The following is a 23489-nucleotide window of genomic DNA, read 5'->3' as shown; positions in this document are numbered from 1 at the left end:
AATAGTCTCAAATAAGAAAGAAAGAAAGAAAGAAAGAAAGAAAGAAAGAAAGAAAGAAAGAAAGAAAGAAAGAAAGAAAGAAAGAAAGGCAAGTGATAAAATCCTGATGTTTGTCCTGTACCAGTTCAAGAAGCGTCCAAGAGCTCTGATATTTTATATGGTGGAAACTGTTCTCATAGACTCTTACAGCCGCAACACAATATCAATCAGCTAGGAACGTTACTTCAAGAGGAACACAAGATACAGATAGAACACACATTTTGTAACACGTCCATTGCTAGCAAAATAGCGAGGATAAGAATAAGTACAGAATAAATAACGAATAGTGTACATTAAACCTCTCTCTCTCTCTTTATATATATATATATATATATATATATATATATATATATATATATATATATATATATATATATATATATATATATATTTTCTTTACAGATGGTAGGTTCTGCGAACAACGCCAACATTGTCTGCATCGAACAAGCGATCACCTATAGAAGTGCCCAGCAGTCCGCGGTTTGTTTGCATTCAAACGCACTGCGTGAAAGCCTTGGGGTCTGAAAGTGCGGTGTGAACGAGCCTCTCCGTTCCCAGCGCGTTGCCGTTCACGGCCACAGCGTGACCGACAAGCCCCATTCGGCTCCAGACACGGAGGAGTGCACCGCGCACGACCGTGGAGGCAGAAAGCGACCGCGCAGACAGCTGCTGTGCGCCAGCGGAAGTCCCGAGTCCGCAGCGATCGCCTCGCGGCCTTGTCCACTGTTATACACGCACGAGTCCACGCATGAGTGATGCCTGTTTGCAGCGTGCGCATTGCCGTCGACACCATACCCACGTGTCCGCCTTTATGTGCGGACGAAACACACTCTGTTCGCAAGTTTCTTCCTTCGCTTACGACTTTTCTGTGCTTCTGTAAGTTTTTGGGTGCTAGGCAAAATTGTCTTGCACCAATAAATTTCACTCACCTCTCCCCCGCACCTTTATTTGTAGACATCGTCCACATGTCTATATAGAAGTTTGTGTACCATCCACCGCGGTAGCTCAGTAGCTTATTGAGAACGTGGTCAAGTGTTGGATTTCTGTTTCCGCACCGACCGCATTTAGATGGGGGCGAAATTCATAAAAGCTCACGCACTTCGACTTAGGTTGACGTTCAAGGGCCCCTCGCGATTCCCCATAGGAAATTTTTATTATACGCTCAAAGTTGTTCCGTGCCCTCTAAGGAATGTTTTACCTCAAGAAGTTTTCAAATTACTTCATAAATAGCAGAAATAGAAATGTTTGAAGCACCGCGAACCCATGATTTTAGGAGCCGTGCGTCACCGAGACACTCTCTCCGGTTGCCCCATCTAGTCTCCGCCAGCAAAATTATTTTCCTACATTCCCACATACGGGAGCCGGTGGATCGCGTGATGAATACGTCACGAGCCCCGCCTTCTTTTTCTCTCTCTCCCGTCTTTACTGAGTAGCGCACTTCCGGCGACGTTCCCGCGCATGAGCTGTTACGTTTGTCTCGTTTCACGCGGCGGACGATTTTGCGCGCTCTGCATGAAGACACCTGATTAGCGGTGTAAGTGAGTGCCACAATCACGAGCGCTGAGGCAGGCGTGAGAGGATGAAACAGCATGATTGCGGCGCTCGAACACGGTAGAAAATGACATAGTTTCGTCCTCGGCGCGCGCGATTGCACGACGTCGGAACAAGCAGACGAAAAGGAAGTACACCTCTATTGCAGCGGTACGAAGTGAAACAAAAACACGCAGACATTCGGTTCGTATGTTTTATTATTTTTCTACACTTGAATTTGTCTATTGACGCTGATGTCACCTTGAATAATTATCGAAGTCACGTGTCTCTATGAGCGACTTCACAGCACTGCCATCTGTACGTTAGGCGCACTTGCGCGATAGACGTCGACTCTCCGGCTATGAGCGCGGCGCCTTCGAGGAGAAGGGCAAACGGCGTTTGGTTTGAAAGTTAAGCTCTTTCCACGGTACACAGGGATGTAATACTTAGCAGGCACGATCGCTAGCGCACATGGTTTTTATTGCGCTTATCAGCTGAAAAAGGCCAGACCATGGTGAGGGGACTCCAGGTGATTGAAGTTAATCCGCAGCCTTAGACTATGGCGTCTGGCGTCTCCCATAGCTGCAGTGTTGCTTTAGGACATTAAACCCCACGAATTTCTCAATCAAACCTTGCGTGCGCGACCAAATAGCAAGTGCACGTCTGCATGCACAGAACGTTGTGCGTAAAATCAGTGTATATATAGACGCGTTATTTTATTCCATACGCCGTCATACGTTTCTGCTTTTGGTGGTAACATCTCGTAGCGCATGTGGTGGTGATGCGTTAATTAAGATGAAAGGTGTCGCCGGTTTTCGAAGTTTCTGCCTATCTCTCCACGCAGGCACACACACACTCGCGGGTGCCTATGGATGGGTGCCCGTCCGTTAAACACATCTTGCCGTTCCTATATGCCGGCGCGTGTCGTCAGCACCACATGGACTCTAGAGTCGCCAGACGTTCTCAGGAATTGGGTGTGCTAGCCGCTCGTCACTTGCGGTGCACGCCGCTTGAGAGGAAGCGAAATATGAATCCACCGTTTATTAGCGGTCGACAATAGCCAGAGCGCCAGCATTTGGACAATTCCAACTAAAGTGTGAGCTGCCGGTTTTTCAAAATTAACGCTATTTCTTGGCGTACGTAAACATTACGCATATGCTAAACTCACCAGAAAAAGCAAGTACGATTCCGTAGAGTATGTAAGCCACAGAAACTCAATAGGGTACCGACCTTTGCGCAATGAGAGCAACGCCATTTCTTTGACGCATACGTTCGTTTGCTAACACTCTTGTAGAGCTATCTATTGCAGCTCACGTTCAATAAAAAAAGGAAAACAAATTACTATAAGCACAAACGACATATGCGACATGTCTACAACGTAAACTCTCGTAACAGTATTCACAAGCCACCTTAAACGACCTCTGCAGGCACCCAAGGTAATAAAACTCTGATCCTTCTTCTCAACACATTTATTCGACGCTTGTGACTGCCACAGTGTGCAATCTTATTTTGTTATAGCGCAAGCATGACACGGACAACAGAAGGCACATCTGACAAGCACAGCGCTGTGTTTGTCAGATGTGCCTTCTGTTGTCCGTGTCAAGCTTGCGCTATAACAAAATAAGATATGCCGTACCAACAAGCCGCTATCGCTATCCTCATCAACAGTGCGCAAGTACATTGACAAATATTTTCTTTTTGTAGCGTACATCTTTCAACCTAATGTTTGCAGTAAAAATTAAAACATGTACAACTTAGCATTTGTGTTTCGCTGCTAGCAGCTGCCGCCACCGCTACGCCGCCTTCCAATGCGCACCGCAGCACGGCGACTTGGTGCCGCCGCAGTGCGTTTACACGTTTTGCACGAATACATGGACGCTGTTATCCGTCGTTCTCGCGGTGCTGTCACGTGCTAGTGCTATAACATTAACGTCAGCACATGATTCAGGTAGCGCAAACGCTCCTGCACCGGCACGTGGATAGATTTTGAACATTCCTAAGTAACAAATTTTAGTACGGAGCACTAACGACAACTCTCATTGCGTAGTTGTAGCTTTGACGAATTAAGTCGAAATAATTAATCATAGTATCAGGAATCGCCTCGGCTCTTTGTCGCCGGACTGTCGAAGCAAGCGGGGTCGCACAGATCAGGCAGCGTGCAGTCGCGTTCTTTTCCGGACGCCGTGCGCTCTTTTCTGCGCGCGCTCCGCAAGTTATTTTACTGCGGGGGCGGAGTAAAATAAAATTTCGACGGAGCTTATAATTTGCGAGGCTCACTCGCACCTTTAACCTGAATCTTCGCGCCATTGATATCCTCCCGAAGGCATATAGGCACTTTCTGCGCAGACGAAGGAGGATTTTAACAGTGCGTTTATATGCGTCAATATAGCGGGTGTTTCAGCGAACATATTGAAACGAAAAAAAAAAAGGAATTGCCTGTGTGTGGCAGACAGCACAATTCTAGTCCATGATCTAGTCTACTTGAAGAGCCGGACATTACTTGCTCAAAAAATTGAAATGCATAATCGAGTAATTAAGAAGAAATTCACCAAATACCTTTTTTAACTAATTGCATTATGACACATATTGCAATCGACAAATTTTAGCCGTGGAGTTCGCAAGGCGGGTCCACTTGAAACGAATTCTCAGGATGACTGCACCAGTTTTGAGATATTAATTCCCGAACTTTGCAAAGAAATGCATTGTCGTCCCGGTTGCTTTTATGCTTCAATGCATAATATGACGTTTTGTTAAGAAGGTAATTGGAACGCGAATGCATTCTTCCGCAATGTTCGGGAATTAATATCTCGAGACTGGTGTGATCCTGACAATTCCTTCCGAGTGGATCCGTTTTGCGAGCTCCACGGCTAGAATTTGTAAATTGCAACATGGGTCATAAGCTAATCAGTTGAAAACTTCATTAGAATGTTTTTGTTATTGAGTCGATTATGCATTTCAATATCTTCTTTTTTTTTTTGCAAGTAATATCCGCCTCTTAGAGTGCACCAGCTCATAAACTAGAATTGTGCTGTCTGCCACAGGCAACCTTTAAAAATATTTGAAAGTGTTCGCTAAAACACCCTGTATAGCAGAAAACATAATGAAGTTCACAAGAAGGTCGTCAACGACGCGTATATCTCCGCTAGTTGTTGTGCCGCAGAGTGTTAATATCGTAATCACCACGGGCGCAGCGATCACGTATATAGTTCTGTACAGCGGCAGGCCAGCAATGGGGTCTCGCGAACAGCTACTGCGTACGAACGGCTTTGACCACCCTGATATTTGGTTATAAGATAGGGGCGCCGAGCGGCGGAGCTCTCTGGACGACGGTATACTGCCGGCTCCTGCAGCTATACCTCGTCCAGCTCCGAACGCATTTACTCCGAACGCATTTACTGCGACAGCGGCAGGCTACTCACCGCGGACAGACACCACTATATTATCAAGAACTTGCTTGCAATGTAATGTCGTCGTGGTCAGCCAGGAACATTTGCCAGTGATTTTTTTTTTTGAAAAGTGATTGGTAATGTGGCTGTCTTTAGCGATTAGCGAGCGACCGAGCAAAAATGGTTGCATGTATGGTGTCCGCCTATTTCTGCGCACTACCGTGAGTTGCCATTCACTACCGCACACGTTATTTTTTACAGGGCTATGTCAGGCGACGGAACCGAAAGTACACGTGAGCGCATTGCTCGGAGCTAAGCTATTCGTACAGACGTTCCGTGCATTCGTATAGACGCTTTCGCATAGTGCCACGAATGCGGTGCTGCCTGCGGGCCTGCGGAGGAGTTTGCCGGTCCCATTTCATTGTACTCTACTTTTTCGGGAAGAATTGCGTGCTTCATACGAAAATGCTTAACATACAACTGTAACTACATGGACCATTCAACGCTAGGTATATCGAGCGTCCAATATTGGGACCACTCAATATTTTTCTTGCTAGCTAAGCCTATATCGACCTTTGCAAAGCGTGCAGCCAGACTGAAGAGCCAAGTACGGTTCTGGCGAGGGCGAGTTGATAGCATATTCGATGGTGGTATGCTTTTGTGTAACAGTTAGGAGATGGTGACAAGGTGCGCTTGCATTTGTCTCCTCTCTCGTCACCGCCCCCTATCTCATGCGCAAAAGATATATACCGTCGCGATATGCAAAGTCAGAAGTCTTATTGGGCCTATTTTCGTAAACAACGAAACAATACATATATATACGTATCGACGGCTGCAGAAGCCGGGATGCTGTAACTTTACCACCATCCAGAAGAGTGAGCTGCGTGGCCCTGCTATTTTCCTACCGAGTCCCGGAGTGTCATAGTCGTATGCATATGATAGAGCTGTTCGCGCGAAACGATAGCTGGCCTGTTTGACCGACGGGATCGCCATGATAATAAGGATAATGACACTCGGCGACACAATAACTGATGCGAGCACCTGGCCTTTACTCCGTTCGTGTCCATTTGCTATGTCTCATTTACACTGTCGAATCTTAACGCACTACTAATATCATCATGGGTCGGAGCAGAATATAGAATTCTGTTTCCGGGGGGGGGGGGGGGCGTCACCGCCGTGAAAATGGGGGTGAAGGGTACGAAAGAGCCTCGCAATCTTTCTCCGGTCTATCGTTTCTCCGGCCTATTGCTTTACAATCTTGACCCATGGCCCCCAGATCCACAGGAATCCATTTCAAAGCCGAGTAAACGGACAGTTAATATCGCGTGTAGTGGCTGCTGATCCAGAATTAACTGAAGAAGCCGTAGTGCCAGTAGACAGCGCCCATACTTGTTCGCTACTGACATGTACGCTGTCTTGTCCTTGGAAATTTCAAGCCCTGTCTGAGTACACCTGTTGTGCGTCACGTTAAGGGCTTCTTGGAGCTCTTGCTCTTGGTGGCAGATTTGAGGATGAACTGACGAAAGAGTGACGTCATCTGCATACATTATGTACTGTGCGTTATGAATATATAGTCACTAGCTTCCAAGCTAGTGGAACAGGACTGGTGAGAGGACAGATACTTGTGGGACACCCAATGCGCGACCTGCTGCTTGACCAGCCTGGCGAATGGAGAAGATGCGAGCGCGCAGGATGGCTTCTACGAATGTGCAGACACGGCTAGGGAACTGAATCCAATGGAAAATTCCAACAATTGCTTCGTGACTCACATGGCCATACGCTCTCCGAACGTCCATTGCCAGCATGGTGCGAATTCTTCGGGAGCGGCCTCCGATGAGAACCACCGGAGAAAGGTACGCAAGGCCATCCTTTAACAATAATTATCGAAGTCACGTGTCTCCACGAGCGCCATCACACTGCGGACACTACAATGTAGGCGCAGGGGCACGACTACGTCACCGTCCGCTTTGGAGCGCGGCGGCCGTGAGGAGAAGGAAACACGGCGTTCGGTTTGAAATTTCAGGTCTTTCCGCGGCGCGTAGCGATGTAACCCTTTGCAGACACGATCGGTATCGCTCAATGTGTGCTCCATACTTGTCAGCTCAAAATGGCCAGACCTGGTGAGGGGCCTTTTAAGGTAAGTCCTTAACTGCCTCGATACTGGTGTAATCATATCTGTGGAACTGACCAGTGCGGCGGGGACGCAATACTTTCGCGTAGTTGACCTCAGAGCTGCAGATTGTTGAACGTAACAACTGGATGCCCCAAACGGGTGTTGTTTCATTGTAATACCCTCTCACACGGGTACTTTTGATCGCGATCGAGTCGATCCAGATCGGTTGTTACTACACAGTCACTTTCGATCGCGATCGAGCCTCGATCCGAATCCAGTCGCTCGTGATCCGCGCGTCGTGATCGAACTGCCCGATTGCTATCGCAGACCGACGTAAGTAACTTCTAGTTCACTGTAATATAAAACGAGATACAAAGAGAGAGAAAGAGAATCGAACAAATGAAACCCTAAAAAGGCTAAATGTTTTAACCAGCAGACCAAAAAGACATCCAATATTTTTTATTCACCTATACTTTTGTAAATCTACTACGTTGAAAGGTACGTTGGTACTTTGAAAGGTTGAGACAGCTTCCGTCTCAACCTTTCACACTCTTCATAGGAGAGCAACACGTACCAGCTTAGTAATCCAATCAATATTGCCACAGTCTGTAATGTGGGAAGAGGACACTGATTGTGGCCTTGGAGACGACGAAGAAAAGTTTAGGTTGTTCGCTGCCCTACGCTTGTTGGCTCCACAATTAAAAGCCATCTGTGAATAGACGTATGCTTCTTCCTTCCCGTAACATCATTGGTGGAGGTCCGGGTAGATGCAGACGGCGCAGAATGAGCACTGGTCGAAGACGGCGCAACAGATAGAGCGGAAATGTGGCTCTCGTGCGACGGTAACAACGTGGCAAGGGACATGCCTCGAGGAAGTACTTGAGGGCACTGTCCGAAAGTTAGGATGGGAAGATATGTCCGATTGTCCACTGCATAAATGATGGTGTGTGGGAAAGAAACATTGTGGGAAAGTAGGACTGCAGAAGTCGCGGAAATAAGGACATGGTCTCCGTCAGGTACAGGTGGGCAGGCTAAAACAGTGATGCAGGTTGCTGCTAGAGACGGGAAATGAATAAAGTCCGCAGAACAAAGTTGATTTGGAGCTTGAGCAGGAAGGTCAACGGGGAAGGGTAGGTCAAGCTGTACAACACCGGCTGAACAGTCAATCAGAGCAGAACGGGCGGTCAGAAAGTCGAGTCCGAGGATCACATCGTGAGGGCAACGTTCGAGCACACTAAACAAAATGGACGTGTGGCGACCGGCGACACTCACACGTTCAGTACACATTCCAAGTACAGCCGGAGTTCCACTGTCGGCGACCTGGAGCACTGGAGTCGGAGCAGGAGTAAGGGCTTTCTTCAAGCGCGTACGAAGCTCCGCACTCATGATTGAAATTTGCGCTCCAGTGTCGATGAGTGCTGCAACAGGCAAACCATCCACGTTCACGTCAAGAAGGTTCTGATCAGCAGGCAGGGTCAGCAGAGCAATTTCAGTCCGAGGTGCTAGAGCAGCGTCACCTCCAGGAGTTGCCACAATTAGTTTCCCTTCGGAGAACGGCGACGGTAAGCTGGGGACGGGGAGCGACGCAGCTGGGGCGAACGGGAGCCGCGACTGTGTGGTGATGGCGAGCGGCTATTCGCAGTGGCTCGAGCGTTGTGAGGTGCGTCTTCAGCCTCGGTGGAGAGCGCAGGTGGGCAAGGATTCAGTGGGGAGCGGTGGTAGGCGGGAAAGCTTGGTCGAGAGTGGTCTGGCCAGGAACTTTGGCAGTGGCGAGAGATGTGGCCCACACGTCCACAGTCAAAGCACATGGGTATATCATCATGTGTGCGCCATTCGGCCGGGTTGCGATAGCTCGTATATGGACCATATTGGCTCCGGTGAACAGGGACAGAGGCAGCAGGCGATGCAAAGTCGGGTCATTGGCAGGGCAGATGGAGGGAAGACCGACATTGGCAAGTTGTTAGCGAATGACCGACTGAATGAGAGACACGAGTGACCGAGAATCGTCAAAGCACTGCGTCACTGGCGTGGCAGCAGACACTGCTTCGATTTCTCGCTGGACGATACGTACGTCGTTCTCGAAGGAGGTGGGCTCGCGCGGTAGACTGTCTTCGCATGTCGATGAAGCTGCGGCATTGGGTAGACGCATAGAGAGAGAGAGAGAGAGGAAAGGGGAAAGGCAGGGAGGTTAACCAGAGAAAAAAAAATCCGGTTGGCTACCCTACGCTGGGGAGAGAGGGGAGGGGGAGGTAAAGTGGAAACAAAGTAGAGATAAGGAAAGGAAGGAGCATAGACACACAATCACAATCGGTCACTGTCACCGAACACTGTCATCGCACAGCACACTGACACTTGTAGCAACATTAACAACTGTTCAGGCTACAGTCGCCTGTCCAGTTCTGTCGCCCTCAAGAACCGCAACAGTGCCCTCGTCGCCCTCTGCTGCGATGGCTTATGATGGCGGTATCTGAAAATGAGTTCCTCTGTGAGAGGTCTGTGGTCAAAACGCGCTATCGCGGTTGCAAGTGATTGTCTCTGTAAATTATATCGAGGACAGTCACAAAGAAGGTGTTGAAAAGTCTCTTCGTTACCACAGTCCTCACACGAGGCGTCGTCAGCCCATCCAATTCGGTAAGCGAAAGACTTGGTGAAAGCCACCCCTAGCCACAGGCGACAAAGCAGGGTAGCTTCGCGACGACAGAGCCCAGCTGGAATACAAAGGCGTAGGGAGGAGTCAAGCTGGTGGAGTCGGTAGTTGTGAAAACTTCCAGCGTTCCACAAGGATAACGTGATGTGACGGCTGATCATTCGAAGTTTTCGAGCGGCATCGGTCCTTGATAACGGTATCGGCTCCTCTTCGTCCCCTTGAAGAGCCGACCGAGCAGCGTTATCAGCGTGTTCGTTCCCTATGACTCCGCAGTGACTTGGAAGCCACTGAAATGTCACGTGGTGTCCTTTCTCAGTTAAGGTATGAATGAGTTCTCTAATCTCAAATACCAGTTGTTCGTGTGGTCCGCGCCGCAGGGCCGATAGCAAAGATTGCAGTGCAGCCTTGGAGTCACTGAATATTGACCACCTTCGAGGTTGTTCTTGGTTGACGAGACGAAGTGCAGCGCGAAGGGCTGCAAGTTCCGCGGCCATCGGTGTCGTTGGGTGACATGTCTTGAAACTGATGGTGGTGGCTTTCGCTGGGAAGACCACGGCTCCAGAGGAACACTGGAGAGTTGCCGATCCATCAGTATAAATATGTACGTGTTCGGCGTACCTCTCGTGCAGAAGAAGCAGAGTTAGTTGTTTAAGAGCTGGTGATGACAGCTCAGATTTTTTCCTGATTCCTGGTACGGTGAGGTGCACTGCGGGTCGAGCCAAACACCATGGAGGAATCGATGGCTTAGTTGCGGGGGTGTAGCCTGATGGGAGGCAGGTGTAATACTCCGAAATCGTAGTACAAAAGGCTGCCTGCGGCCTTTCTGATGGTAGTGTTGCCAGATGGTGGGAACAGGCACGGGCAACGTGCCTAATGTGCACTCTCAACACTTCTACCGCAATGTGTGTTTGTATAGGTTGGTCCTGAGCAATCGCAATAGTCGCTGCTGTCGATGTGCATTTTGGCAAACCAAGACACACCCTGAGAGCCCGAGCTTGAATAGCCTGTAGAGCACGAAGATTTGTCTGGCAGGTGTTGGTCAGTACGGGCAAACTGTATCTCAAGAAGCCCAGAAAAAGAGCCCTGTACAATTCCAACATTGCATGCACTGACATTCCCCAAGTCTTTCCTCCCAGAAACTTGAAAAGTTGGGAGATTGCTGTCAGACGCTTTTTCAAGTAGGTAACGTGCGGGCTCATGAGAGATCTCTATCAATGATTATGCCAATAAATTTGTGAGTCTTCTCATAAGAAATTATCTGGCCATTTATTGATATGGCGTAGGGTGTCATTGGTTTGCGAGTGAACGCCATCAGTGCACATTTGTCTGACGAGATTTCAAGACCTTGGTTGCGGAGGTATATAGCTGTTAGAGTAGCAGCTTTTTGAAGTCTTGCACGTATCTGAGGACGTGTGACACCTGAGGTCCATATACATATGTCGTCGGCGTACATTGATATCTTGATCGCTGCTGGCAGATGATCAACGAGACCAATGAGTGTGAGGTTGAATAGGGTAGGGCTTAGTACACCGCCTTGAGGTACACCTCGGTACGTGTAGTGTAGTGTGGTTTTACCATCACCGGTACAGACAAAGAACGATCTCATAAAAAGGTAATGAGAGATCCATTGGAAAACTCGACCGCCTAGGCCAACCATCTCAAGAGCATCGAGGATAGCCTCGTGAGATACGTTATCGTATGCCCCCTTGACATCCAAGAAGAGAGCTGCAGATAATCTTTTGCGTGACTTTTGAAGCTGGACGTACGTAGCGAGAAGGGGGTAGACGCATAGAATGTTGAACTATGCGGTGGCTCTTCACGTCTTCAAAGCGGCGACATTCGTTAATAATCTCATTGACCATTGTGATATTCTTCTAAACATGAAGGTTAAACGCGTCGTCCTCGATGCCCTTTAAGACGTGGCTGACCTTGTCTGCCTCTGCCATATTATTATCCACCTTGCCGCAAAGAGCGAGGACGTCCTGAATGTACGCCACGTAAGATTCAGTGGACGTCTGTGCATAGGTCTCAAGGTCCTTCTTAGCAGCACGTTGGCGGCAGATGGGCTTGCCGAACAAATCTCTAAGCTTCTGTTTTCAATGGTGCCAACTTGTGATCTCTTCTTCATGTGTCTCGAACTAGACCCGTGCTGTTTTCTTTAGGTAGAATATTATATCAGTCAGCATAAGCATGTTATCCCACCTGTTTTGTGTGCTGACCCGTTCGTAATTCTGCGACCATTCATCGACGTCAACGTTGTCAATCCCGGTAAACATGCCAGGGTCGCGAGGCTGGGCCAGGATGACCGTCGGTGGCGACACATGGGGCCGTGGTTTAAGACTCTCCTTCGGATGACATGGTGGCCAGGTTACATCCGCTGCGGAGCTCCGTCTTACGCAAGTGATTACCGCGCAGGTCCACCAGTGATGTTACGGGAAGGAAGAAGTGTGCGTCTATTCACAGATATGGCTTTTAATGGCGGAGCCAACAAGCGTAGAGCAGCGGACAACCTAAATTGCTCTTCGTCGTGTCTAAGGCCACCATCAGTGCCCTCTTCTTACCACATGCACTACAGACTGTGACAATATTTATTAATTATTGTCACTTTAAAGCTATTATTTAGAAATCCAAACAATCAGTTTAGTATCAGACTGTACCTATCGTGTTTAGTTTTTTCAAACATCCGGAGATTTCTCGAAGAGTAAATAAATATCAGCTTTCGTCAATAGTTTTTTTTTTCATTAGCGCAGTACATACAAATTTTGCCCCGTTTAAGTTGTCTGCCAATATAACATCAAGACAATCGACCGAGGGAAGCCCGCGCAGAAACGGCCTCGGGCATGGCAGTCCTGATTCAGCAGCGGCGTGTGCATTTCACACACCAACGTGTTCGACTGCTTAATCACATTTCTTGCATCCAACCGCAGCACAAGGTTTTCCTCTAAATTGTGCACAAATATGTTCCACTTCGCCCGACCGCACACAGCGTTCAACAAATGGCGCTTGTCAGACGCTGCTGGCTACGCTTTCGTGACAGAGAAATGGTACTTTCGCACCTTTCGCTTCACGTCCAACGCCACGGGTATTCCAAGCGCGCGGCGCGCTGGTGGCGTCACCCAAGTTCAGCTGCACAGACCGGCTGCTGCAAAGCGCACTACAGCGGCACACCGAACGTTCTTGCATTGGAAGGCGGCCTAGCTGTGTAGCGCCAGCTGTTCGCTGCACAGCATAAATCTTATTTTGTACGTTTTTTTTGTTGTTCTACAAAGACTTATAGGCTAAATGATGCACACTGAAAAAAGAATCATTTTGTCAGTGTACTGGTCAGCGCGCTGTGTTAGACACAAGCGATAAATAAATATGAGGGTAAAAAGGAACATGGTACCTTGACTATGTGCGGAGGTTGTCTAAGGTGGCTTGTAACTTGGCAATGGTCCCGTCGTTCATCAAGCTTACAACCAAAATTTTCCCGTAGACACTCTGTATATTGAACATTATTTTGTGTAATGTGACAATGAGTTTATGTGTAACTGTGTGTTTCTGTGGGTCCATGTGGTTATATCTTAATAAGTGGGGATTCAGACATTTCTTTGAAAACGTGCTATGCATACAATCCTTTGTACTTTGTATATGTTGCCGTTCTGGTGGAATTGTGCCGGCATTGTGACTCAGTGTTCGTATTGTCTTTTGTTGAAATGTAGTTTTTCTAAAACAACTCCTATAATATCAAGCCGACATTATTAGCGTGGCCCGTGCTAAACATTGTGACCTACTGTGTTTGCAAGAAACAAATTGTTTCACCATTGGACGAGCTCTTGCTTTCAAACGCACTTTCAACGTAGACTTCTTTCTCTCTCCCGCTCACGACATCACCGTCTAGTGCAGCCGGTAATATTTTCAATAGAGCTGTGTTGCGAGATTGTCATGTTTTTTATGAGGTGACAGGGCGGATATTGGCATTTGATTGTGTACTATCTTGATTGAAATTACGTATATTGCGCATCTATGGGCCAGCGCAGGCCACTAAGAGTAAGGATTTTCTTTGTGATCTGGACGTGTATTTCCTGGGCGGTCGTCACGTGGTGCTTGCTAAAGCTTTTAATTGTCTTTAAACACGCGAGCACATAAACAAGGCCTGGGCTAGGGTCCATCTGATTGCAACACACGGGAGTTGCGCAATCTCGTCCAGCACTTTTCATTGCTGGATACATATAGACTTTTTCATGGATCTGTGTTTGTGTGGACGTGGCGACGCGGCGCGTCGTCGAGCAGGTTAGACTGAGGTCAGATCTCACAATCTAATGCGATAACTTTACCTTTATCTCCTGTTTATATTTCCAATCCCATACCAGTAAGGCTTGAAGGCTTCCCTCCTTCCTCATGAGTAATGCCTTGGCCCCTCGACATCCGTGTTCTGGAAGACGCTGGATGAAGAATGCGGAAGTATCTTCCGCATACTTCCGCATATCGTCGGGCCCCAGCGCCGGATGAGTCACCCGTTGAGTTTTATCTAACCTTCTGGGAACATATTGGTGCCACTTTCGTGTCTGTTATCAGTCGTTGCTTTGAGAACTTAGAATTCCCAGCTAATTTTCGCGACGGTCGTATTGTTCTGATACCTAAGCACGATCCATCATCAGTTCATCCAGAGGAATGGAGGCCAATCACGCTTCTCAACGTCGACTACAAAACATTCACAGCTGTTATCACTCGACGCTTGGGAAGCCCAATGCCTCCCTTATTAAGGCATTATCAGGCATGCTCGGTCCCTGGCAGAGAAATACATAGTCTCTCGTTCGTCATAAGCGCGATATAATAACGCAGACGCTGAGCAGGTCAGCACGTGGTCTGTTGGTTTCACTAGATCAAGAAAATGTATTCGAGCGCCTTGAACATAGATACATATTTAGTGTACTGACCTCGTTTGGCTTTTCATTAAATTTTCTTGAACTTATTAGGAATGCCTATTCTTAGCCCTATTCCTATGCCTATTCCTATTCCTAATCCGAAGTATGTTGTTTCTTGATGGTCATGAAAGTACACCATTCCTCGTTACTCGTGGTGTTCGTCAAGGATGCCCTCAATCCTCGATACCCTTTGTGCTCAGCCTTGAGCTATTTCTGCGCTCGGTACTGAGGCACCCTTACGTGCGTGGTCTTCCACTGCCTGGTAGCAGCATTGTGAAGGCGACAGCCTTCGCCGATGACATCACATTGTATCTCAGGAATGAAGACAGCTTATCCCGCAGCCTTCGAATTTTCACTGAGTACCGAAATATTTCAGGTGCTTCACTAAATTTCTAAAATGTTGTTATTAGTTCATTGATTCCCCACAGACACGCCTAAGTTCCCTTTTCCGTCTTCAAAACAGTGATTCTATTTGTATTTTAGACCTCGATTACACCTATGATGGCATATCAGACTGTGTTTGGCTCTTAGGTATTTTAGTTGTAAGGCGAAATATTCAGGATACTCAAGGGTACGATTTACCTCTAGAAAGAAGGTACTTAGCACAGTCTGTATTTTACGGCCGTGTGTAGTACATTTGTCACGTTGTACAGTCACCATACGGGTTACTAGGTCATTACAGACCCTTCTTGGTTCCTTCTTTTGGTCCGGCAGTAGAGAACTGGCCCGCTGTGTGGCGCTTGGGTAACCACGCTCTCGCGGTGTTCGCGTTCCCATCCGTGTTCGTACGCTGCCAGCTGCTTGCTCTGCGATTTCTGATCCGCCTGTTCCAGCGTGATCAATGTCCCGCGCGTGAACTCGCCTGCTATTTCCTTGGCACAAAAAATTTGTTGCATGTTACCGGGCGTACACTTAAATCGCGGGCTACAAGTGTTAAACCCATCTGCATTTTTACACTATGGTCGTGGCATTTTATCGCCACGTACAACAGGTATGTGCTGATGTAGACGTCCTTGAAGACCGTGTTCTGGATACGATGTCAGCCTTAAGCTGCTTCCTCTGGTTCCCCCGGCGTGCCGCGCACGTTCCAATAATGTGTTGTGGGTTGCGATAACGGCGTCCTTTCTACCTGGCCACCTACGCGATTTCATGTGGCGTTCAGGGTGGCAAGTGCTCGCGACGCGTCACTAGGCTAGAGTGGTGGTGCATAGTCCCATCTTCACTGTGTCCCAATTGCCGTCTTCAAGAATCCAACAAGCATTTGCTGCTGCAATGCGTCGTTGTTAGAGTATTTTTGGAGGGCCGTGCATCCTGGTTTCCGTGGCCTTGCAGTTAACCGCTTTATTATATCTGGTCACTGCTAGCGTGGCCGTTTCGCGCGACTCTTAATAGATGCGGGGGGCCTTTTGTCAATGGCGCAACCGGTGCGAGGCAGTTTCCGCGGAACATCGTCGCCATGCCCTGTTTCCACTTCTGGAGAGGCTCTACTCTGAGCTACTGTCGTTTCTGTCAGAGGAGTTGTTCTTCATTGGAGAAGAAGAAGAGTTCCTTCGACAGTGCTCATGCCGTTTCCTGTCGATGGTTGATGAACGCGTATGGTTTAATTTTCGACCAGTCTGGTTCTTATAGTCAGGCCATCAGAAGTATTCAATGAATGTACATTGCATGTTGGTGCCCGTGTGCCTGCTCTCGTATGCATGATCATTTCTGTATATACACATCTCATAGCATCACTACAAGATGATGTAAAAATGCCTCTGCCACATCATCATTGTACATAACTATTGTGTGCACTCTACACCGTTCTATATAATGCCACAATTATTTACGTGTAACAGTGCGTTCCCGTGGGTCGATATGGTTATATGTTAGTGTGTACCCGGACACTTCTTTGAAAAACGTGCCTTGTATACCATGCTTCATATTTTCCATATTGTATCGTTCTGGTGGAATTGTGCAATCATTGTGACTCAGTGTTCGTATCGTCTCTTGTTGAAAGAAACTTTTTCTAAACATATCTATCTCCTTGAGGCTGATAGCAATTTGTTTATTTGCAACGTGACCCGCAAAATGCGGCAACAAATAATGAAAGGTAAATCATGAGTCATTCCACTCTGTGAAGATGAATGACCAGCGAAGTTGTGTAGCACACGGCAAAGAGGTCACACATAATTTTGAACAAATGCACGAACACATCTATTGTCATGATCGATGGTCATCGTGACGAAAGGTGCAGGCCCACACATTTATTTTTATACACCCACGTTCACTCGTGTTATGCATTCGCTATATAAATTCCTGTTTTCATTTCGCGATATATTGAGGCAAAGAATTTGAGACCAAAAATCACCGCACCGACTGGCAATGGGCTAGTGCTATCAGCGCCATCGCAGAAGGAGGGGGCAGTATAGAAACGCTGGCACGATAAGCGGCAATGGAGTGAGCTGTGGAAGAAGAGGACGACGACGAACGCGCGAGTAGGGGTACGAGTGCTTTCGCGCGGTTACGCCAAGGGGCGCCAGCGAGCCGGCGGTGGTAGAAGACGACGACGAAGGCGTGATCAGTGGCACGAGTCATTGCTAATGATAATACTTTTGCTCACCCATGTCTGTTGACAGACACGAAAAAATGCACCGTGCTTCGATCTAATACAAGAGCGCTCCCAAGCGCACGTGTGCGCTTTAGGGTAAAGAAATAGCGTTCTAATTGCGTAAGAATAGCGCAATTTTTCGCTGCTTGGTTTATTCAGCATGCGTAAACTATGTGAACGTATTTACGTTGTTTGGCGAGAATAGCGTACGTACTACTTACGTGCATTTCAATATAGCGTTGCCAACCACGGTATCTCCCGCTCCAGTGCGAATTGTCCTGCTGTCTGCGCTCTGGCTATCGTTGATTGCCAATAAGTGGTGCATTGATGTTTCGCTCCCTCTTAATTTCCATGAATCTGCAGGGAGCACAATGAAGGGTGTTTCCGATAAAGTGAAGTGTTCTTAGGAGCTTGTGCGACCCTTTCCCATCCCTAACCTTCATCCTCGCGGTGTTCACGTCCTCTCGGAGGAACATTTGTACTTCCTTTTTTGTGCCCCGACCTAGGAGGATGTTAGAAGGGAGTCAAAGTACCTCCATATAGCAGAAATATACTAAAGTTTTCACTAACACAGTGAATGATGGCTACTCACGTTTATTATTGTGCTGCAGAGGGTTGTTAATGTAATCTTAATGAACATGTTGATCACGTCACTAGACGCGAGGAGACTTCTGGCTTTCGAACAGTTCGTTAATTTTAGCTTGCAAGGCAGGTAATAAGTGACCCGAATTTCGGACCTTTGGTACGCCTAGAGTTTAGCGGTTCATGTATTCACAGTTGTATGAATAGGTTTTTCTTATGAAGCACGCAATCTTTCCGCAAAAGAAGTAGAATGCAATGAAATGAGACATGCAGTCTCATCCGTGGCCCCGCGGGCGACACCACTTCCATGGCACCCGCGAAAGCGTCTATACCAATGTATGAAACGTCTATACGAATAGCCTGGCTTTGAGTGCTGCATTTCCAGCAGCCACGGTCCGGCTCCCCGGTTCGGGACAGCGGCGATCCCCGCCTGGAGGCTCGGCTCCGCGCGCCCCGGAGTTTAATTAAAAGCGGCGGTAAGCGCTGCTCTCGGCGCCGAGCAGCGTCAGCGGAAGCGCCATCTGCGACGGAGACACCAAAGCGGCACGATCGGAGACACGGCTGAAGCTTCTTCGAGTCTGGCCAGCGCGAAAACTAGGTATCGGACGAAAGCAAGAGAAATAAACATGCGCAGGATAAATAATGCGCCAATAACAGAGGCCCAAGGACCAGAGAGCAAACACGTCCTGACAACGCTCGGCAACATGAGTGCTTGAATTAAGTATTGACACTTTCGAAGGGATATCATGCGTCATCCTGAATCACCTTTGTGAACGTGACTATATATTCTATTACGTCAAATGTAACGCACACCCAATAGATGATATGACATACCAGTCTTTTACAGGGAAGCTGTTCAAAGGCGTTCCACACCAGTTATCACGCGGCGGCGGTGACTAAGGCTGACGGCGGCTCGTGACGTCATGTTCGGCATCAAATGTCAATAAACAAACAGCCAGCAGCGCTCTCTGCGTCGGAGCCCCTGAGCGACTGTATGACCAGGCCTTGGGTGAGAAGCAGTCAGACGCCGGCGTCGGTGATGAGCTATCGGACAGCCTGAAAAAATTTCAGAGTACCGCAAAGGTCGGGATTTGACTGGCAACACTGAGCGGCCACCGCCATATACCTTCCAAGCCGACTGCGTCGCGGGAAGGCCGCCGTGTTGGAAGATCTTCAAATGGGTTGAGTGTTTACTGAAGTACAAATACTTTGTGCCCGGAGATAATGGTTGCTAAGAACGAAAATAAAATCTTATGTTGTGCGAAGTAATGCAGCCGGTGGTTGTTTTGCACGCCGATCGTATTTACTGGAACTGTGCTACGATTGTGGGCAGCAGCTTAGCGCTGCTATCGGGAGCTTATGCACGCGTTTTTTCCCCCTTCCGCGGAGCGAGCTACGAAGGAAACATTTCGTCACTTCGAGCCGGAATGAGGCAAGCTTGTGCTTTTGGGCATGAACATCGTGGACCGCCGTCGGCTTCTATTGAATGTTTCCAAGCAGGACGAAACTAACATCTGACAGTGTCACAGGCACGTACGTTCATTGTATAATTTCACAAGCTAAATCTGATACATTTAACTTAGTTGGTAAACAGATACCGCGCGTTCTCGATTCTGCAGGAAGACTTTGTCCGCCGTATACGCACGACACACTGCGACTGCCATGTGCGCACCGGTGTTCGGCCGTGATCGTAAGACGATCTGTGCACAGCAGGCGTAAAAACCAACTTCGATGACAATTTTGCGCACTAAATCTTGTGGACGGCCAATATGAGCCATGTGCGCGCCCCCGCTAATGGAGCAGGAGGCGAGCGAGCGCTCAACTCTGGCGTAATATCGTAGCAATCGTTGCCATAGGTACTCTTGAGCGGCACTACGCTTTTCTCCTCACGCTTTCGCGATAGACAAGAACGGCACCGCAAGCGGCGCTGCTGCGCCGGCGTTGAGAGCGCCACATGCGCGACAAAATTCAACTAGCGGGTGGTACGCGTCTCCCATCTCTCGTTCGCACCGCCTTGATTGCCTGTTGCACTGCGCGTGCTCGGGCACGTTTCGTACCGCGCGCGGTAAGTGCCTACGTGTGTCTGCGTGGAAGTTTTATTCGAAGAACGATGAACAGTCTGTTTCACACTTAGGGGAAAACTCGGAGCGCATTGCATCGCGATGCGGCGAGCGCTTGAGTCAGGCGGCGGCAGCCGCTCGCGCAGGCGCAGGTGCTCGAGGGGCGGGGTCTTGAACGGCGTCGTCTGCTACGGCGGCGCGCGCTGGCCGCATTGTCGGGAAGCGTTCGTCAGTTGCAGTTATATCGCTGCATAGCACAAGTACGACATGCGCACACAACTTTAACTAGTACGTCCCCTACAATATAGAATAGAGGCAGCAATGTAAATAGCTTGGCCATTTTTAACAGTGCTCAAGAGACGGAAGTTGAAAGTATTAGTAATCATTCCTGCTTCAGCAATGCCGGTGCGACCAAGACGCGGGTGTGTATCATCCATGAGTAACTCGATCGATCGGTGCAGTGGTGATGCAGGAATGAACTCCGGTCATGTTCAATGCATCGTGCACATATTCAATTTCTCGGCACGTGTGAACTTCGGCCACTGCTAGCGCATACAACAGAAGTGGTTTCCATTATTGGGCAGCGCACACACGAACGAAACACGAGATAGAAGACAGGACACTGAGAGTCTTTATATATAACTGAGAGTCTTTATATGCATAAAAGGATTACATACCGAGTAATTATTAAATTGATATGGGTTGCATATAAAAACCGTCATACACTCAGGAGTGATCAATGAACGAGCTCGCTTCGTTTGTCAGTTGTTTACTTCGTTGGGCGCACTGCAGTAATTCATGTCTGTCGTCTGCTTTTTTCGTACCATTTTCTTGCGAATCGGCAGAATTTCACTGGTGGCATCAGCCCTTTCGTGTTTGCACTGCTGTCGTGACAGTTAACACCACAATAATAATTTCCGGTCAACCGAAGAGGCGCCATCGCAAACAAGAGACGTTTCGCGCGCAGCGCGAATTGAACGCAGGCGCGATCGTGAAGAGAAGGGGCGGCGGTAACATACACCCGTTGGAGATGATATCGTGCCGCCAGGGGAGAAACGAGCGCTCGCGTCTAGGATGAAATAAAGCCCCTCAATTTTTAAAAGTAGCGCCATTCTTATATCTTTCCGCCAGCCCCTCACCCTGGCGCATCCTCCTCCATGCCCCCTGTAGCCCCAGCCTCCTCCGCTTCCCCATTGGCCAATCTGTGTCACGTGGAAGCAGGCGCCGTGCTTTTGTATATATTTTTTTCTTTCCAGCATGGACCAGGCGCCACGCTTTTGTATATTTTTTCTTTCCAGCGCGCGCCGACCTCCATTGTTGGGCCTGCGCGACGAAAGTACGGCAGGCGAACTGATGGAGTGCGCTAGCGTAGTAGAATGTGTAGGGCCGAGAACTTAATTGCGATGCCATGCTGCTGCGTCTTCGGTTGCCGCAACAGACATAGCGAGAGCAAAAAGTTTTTTGCTTTGCCGTCTGGCGGGCGCAACGCAAAAAGAAGTGTGGATTCGCAGGATCGGGCGGGCTGACTTCGAGGAAGTGGCAAAGAACGCACGGCTGAAGTCAAGGCCCGTTTATAGTCCGACGTTATCGGCGCGCGGGCGAGCGTCGTTCGCGGTCAGTCACGCTACGTCGGTTGCGCTGCGCCAGCCGAGATGCCATCCCCTCTATACTTCAACGCGCGCGCCGTAGGCTGCTATCTTCGGAGCATGCGCAGAAGGTTCGCCAAGTCGCGCGCCGTCCGCAAAAGCCGTCTGCGGAGTTGTGCTGGCGCCTTTTTCTTCGCGCGCAATGCATTGTGGTGCCAGAGTTCCGCCGACTTCGACGCGCGAATGGCTCAGGAGCCATATCGGCGCCGGGCCCGTCGGGGCGCGTCGGAAGCCGCCGGTTAGGTTGGCTGCGCCCGTGCGCCCGACTATTGGCCTCGAGCTCCACCACTGGAAAAGCTGGCGCCACCGTCGGCGGGACGTGCTAGGAGGGATCACGTGGACATAGCGGCCGCGTCGGCTGCTTCGGGCGCGCCGAAGCGAGCTGAAAACGAGTTTAAATTCCCTCGTACGCTGCGGTTTTCATTTAGTGGCGAAATTTTCCCGCTTCGAGTGTCTCCTTTACAACGCTTGAAAGCACTACAATAGGTAGTGGCTGCCTTTGAAGGCGCGCAACATGGCAGGCTACTGCTCGGTGCCGCAAGGCCGGACGCACGTAACGGAGGCAGGTGTCGGCCTTATTCACCCGTAGCCGCAGGACAAGAAGCTGTGTGAAGCTTGGCTCGCGAAACATAAAACCGGCAGTCATCGGCTACAACTCGGGTATGCAGCAAGCACAGACGCGAGGAAGATTTCTGCTACGGCGCCCGGTCTGCGATGTTCTGGAAACGCGCACTGAGACGCTCGCCTGAGTCCGCTGCCCGACTAATGTCATGACGGTTTGGTCTATGAACTTGTCGATACTATAGATACTGGCAAGTTCAGTGGAGTGGAAAGGCAGCGGTAAGAAGCACATTTAAAGAAAGCGTGGCATATGGTCATGTTTGTGTTATGAATTAATGCACTGGATTACAAAAGAGGAGCAGCGGGAAATTGCACGCTGAGAACGCCGATAAACATACAGTGCGAAATCGTACTGAAAGGTCCAAGAACTTAGAAGAAAAAAAAGATTGCATCGTCGCGACGGCACTTCACAGTGCCCGTAGGCGTCGAAGTCTCTATAATGAAATTATTTTTGAACAGCTCTGATAGCGCCCAGGCAACAATGGTTGCCTGTATACTGTCAAATGCTCGTATTCTGCGGCCTAAAGCTCATGGCACGGTGCGAAAACGCGCGCGCGGAGAAAGCGAAACAGTGCGTGGACAAGTATGCAGACGCGCAGTCGGTCGCTGCGAATCTGCGCGATCGCTGCATTGAGGCTTCATTCTATTACGCTCCATTTAGTTATACAAACACTATAACAACATATTTCACATAGTTTGCTCTCAGCGTTTACCTACCTTTCACGCAAGAAGCCGGTTCGGGAGACTCCATCGCGGCGACCGCGCGCAGTGGCGTTCACTGTACGTATTCGGTAAAGAGATAGGGGCTGTAAACGATTGTGTGCTTTCAGCTTGCCCAAGATTATTATTTAGACAGTAAGAAACTTCTCTCGTGTCGAAAGTACTTACAGAAATGTCCGGGAGAGCTCGCGCGTGGTATTTTCAGTGAGCGTTGACAGCAAAACCTATGAGGAGCGTGCCACGTGATCCCTCATACTACGGCAGCGAGGCGCTTCCGATAGAGGGCGACTCCGTAACTCCTCGCCGCCAATAGAGGGGTCGTTTGCGCCGACGTGACGTAGCGGGCGCGCGCGTACGTTACGTCGGACTATAAACGGCCCTACAAAAGCCACTTTATTCAGGGTGTGTCTTGAGCTCCAACAGAAGTTAGCACATCCTCGACGCTTTTTCAAGGCTCACTATGACTTACGATGCAGTCTTTTAGCTTCAAATGTACGCCTGCATGTATTGATTTGGTTTGTGATGATTAACGTCGCTTCGGAACGTTTTTAACGTTCCGAAGCGACTAAAGCTAGGATGGAGGTCGTAGTGCACTTTGATCGTAGAGTCGTACGTGGGCCGGTAAATTCCTCGGCGTTTCATAATACT

At 48.9% G+C, this 23489-nt stretch overlaps 1 protein-coding gene and 1 long non-coding RNA gene across 9 annotated transcripts in view; one reads left to right on the top strand and one right to left on the bottom strand.

Moving 5' to 3' along the window:
* The window catches only part of LOC139051323 (LIM homeobox transcription factor 1-beta-like), a 287776-nt gene that overhangs the window by 27713 nt on the left and 236574 nt on the right, over nucleotides 1–23489 (bottom strand). The window lies entirely within an intron of this gene.
* Nucleotides 1–23489, top strand: part of LOC139051325 (uncharacterized) — a 182720-nt gene that overhangs the window by 58420 nt on the left and 100811 nt on the right. Inside the window, exon 3 of one of the 2 annotated variants that reach the window (XR_011509332.1) lies at nucleotides 442–830. The exons of the other annotated variant lie outside the window; for it this stretch is intronic. This is a non-coding gene — a long non-coding RNA (uncharacterized lncRNA). Of the gene's footprint in view, nucleotides 1–441; nucleotides 831–23489 lie in introns of those variants that run through there. 2 annotated transcript variants of the gene reach the window in all.

The sequence above is a fragment of the Dermacentor albipictus genome, unplaced genomic scaffold, assembly GCF_038994185.2.
Source record: "Dermacentor albipictus isolate Rhodes 1998 colony unplaced genomic scaffold, USDA_Dalb.pri_finalv2 scaffold_11, whole genome shotgun sequence".
NCBI classification, from domain to species: domain Eukaryota; kingdom Metazoa; phylum Arthropoda; class Arachnida; order Ixodida; family Ixodidae; genus Dermacentor; species Dermacentor albipictus.
This window is presented reverse-complemented; position numbering and strand designations above follow the sequence as displayed.